This window comes from Nestor notabilis, unplaced genomic scaffold (assembly GCF_000696875.1).
Source record: "Nestor notabilis isolate BGI_N333 unplaced genomic scaffold, ASM69687v1 scaffold17363, whole genome shotgun sequence".
Taxonomy (NCBI): domain Eukaryota; kingdom Metazoa; phylum Chordata; class Aves; order Psittaciformes; family Psittacidae; genus Nestor; species Nestor notabilis.
Window position 1 is genome coordinate 3,523 of NW_009923537.1, and position 2,145 is coordinate 5,667.

The 2,145-nt window shown below is 57.7% G+C and overlaps 1 protein-coding gene across 1 annotated transcript in view; it reads left to right on the forward strand.

Annotated features, from left to right (window-relative positions):
- The window catches only part of SLC41A1 (solute carrier family 41 (magnesium transporter), member 1), a 15,031-nt gene that overhangs the window by 2,591 nt on the left and 10,295 nt on the right, over positions 1-2,145 (forward strand). The window lies entirely within an intron of this gene.

The following is a 2,145-nucleotide window of genomic DNA, read 5'->3' on the forward strand; positions in this document are numbered from 1 at the left end:
CTGGGTGTCCCCCTGGAGCCACAGTGTGGGCACCAGTGTCTGCAGGGAGCTTTGCTCTCTGCAGGATCCAGGGAGACCTTCGAGACCTACTGAACGCCCGCAGAGCCATGTTGTGTAACATCTCAGGTTAAGAAAGCTGGCAGGAGCCCATGGGTCCTGCTCTTTGCAGTGAGCAAGCTGCTGATGTCTGCACAAATCTCCTTGTTTTCCTTCCCCAGACATGGCTTTTATTCCTTGCTCCAGGAACACCCGTGTCTTGCTCTGGCAGTTACAGCAGCACCAGCTTCCAGCCCAGCCTCCTTTAAAGGGTCATTTACAAAGGCAGCCCAGGGGCTGACTAGTGCTGATGTTGCTTTCACAGTGATGCTGGTGACCCCCAGCTCATCCCGCTGGGAAGCGTGTTGCTTCCTCATTGAGTGCTAGATACTGCAAAGGGAAGTCGTGGCAAAGGATTCATGGATGCAAGAGCAGCAAAAGAATCAGAATGGCTAAAAATAGGCTGAGGAGAGCCTGACTCGCCTGCTTAGATGTGACCTTAAGGGAAGCACAGCCTGGAATGCCCCTGTGTTGGAGAAGTATTCCAGGCGGATTCTCCCTCCTGCCCTGCTCTGCTGTGAGCACTGAACTGGGATGTCCCCTGCTTGGGGGCAGAGCTGTGCCCCTCCAGGACACCTCAGTGCAGTGGAAGGGGCTCCGCAGCTCAGGGGGTTGGAACCAGGACCCACCGTGGTTTCCTGGGGAGAGGAGGCTCCATCCACAGGAGCCTTGGCCTCAAGCACAGAGGGTTGTGGTTCTGCCTGAAGGGTCAAGGCCAGGTTGGACACAGGGGCTTGGAGCAACCTGCTCTAGTGGAAGGTGTCCCTGCCCGGGGCAGGGGTTGGAGCTGGAGGAACTTTAAGGTCCCTTCCAACACAAACCAGTCTGGGATTCTATGACACAGCTGAGCAGCTTCTGTCCGTGCCCTTGGGAGCTGGACATGGTCACCTTGTCTTACCAAGCTGGCAGGAGTGTTAGGGAGATTTTTATTGACTGCAAACCAGTTTTTCCCATTGAGAAGCGGTCCCAGTTCATCCCTGTGGAGCACTCGCCTCTCCTGTGCTCCCAGTTTGCTCCCACATGGCTTTTGGGGTGAGAGCAGCTCGACCGTGGCGCTGGGCAGGACCTAGCAGGAATTGGCTGGCTGGGTGGCGAAGGCAAGAAGCACAAAGGCTGGAAAACCAAACACAGATAACCTCGGTCCTTCCCCCAGGAGGTGCAGCCAGCAGCGGAGTGACGTGTGTGCTGGAAGGTGCTGCCACTCGTGTTCCTGCTCCCGGAGGGAAATACGTGTCCTGGTGTGCGGCACTGCCGAGGAGGGAGCGGGAGCCCTGCACAGGGAGCAGGAGGCTGCGAACACGTCCTGTGCTGCTGGGGGCACCGCTCCAGCCGGGCTGTGTCCTTTAAGCAGTGAGGCCATGTGGGAAGCAGGAGTTATTCTGGACATGGGGCCTTCTTGCAACACATTCCCGGCAGCAGCAAACGGGGCAGGGAGGTCTGTGTGCCTTGGGGGGGGGTTGAATGCAGTTGTGTGGTTTTGGAGTGGTTTTGTGTTCTCATGGCAGTGGCTCTCCCAGGAGACTGCTCACCCTGCAATTACTCTTCCTTCTTTCCTAAGGAACCATGGCTGCCTCTTCTGCCCCGTGCCCGGGGGAGCTGGCGTGACAGAGGGGTTAGTGAATGCCTGGTCTCTAGGGTGAGGTGTCCCTGCCCACGGCACGGGGTTGGAACTGGATGATCTTGAGGTCCTTTCCAACCCAAACCGGTCTATGGGTAATGTAGGTGCAGGTGAGGGAGGGTGAGCAGAGGCCACAGTGGGGTTTTGGGAGCTGGCAGGATCAGGGAGCTGAGGTGCCTTGCTCCGAAGTGTGTTTGTGACACACATGTAGGGAGCGGCTCCCGGCTGAGGCTGAGCAAGCTTCAGCGCTCGGTTCTGCCACAGACCGCACGTGTTGGGCCGAGTCTCTTCATCCTTCCCTATTTTGGCCTCTGTTTGCATCAACGTGTGTCAGTGGTTCATCTTCGGGGGGTTTCGAAGGGGAAGTTGCAGGCTGGGATCCCGAGATCCTGGTGTTGGGCTAAGCAGGAACGTGTGGGCACTACTACACC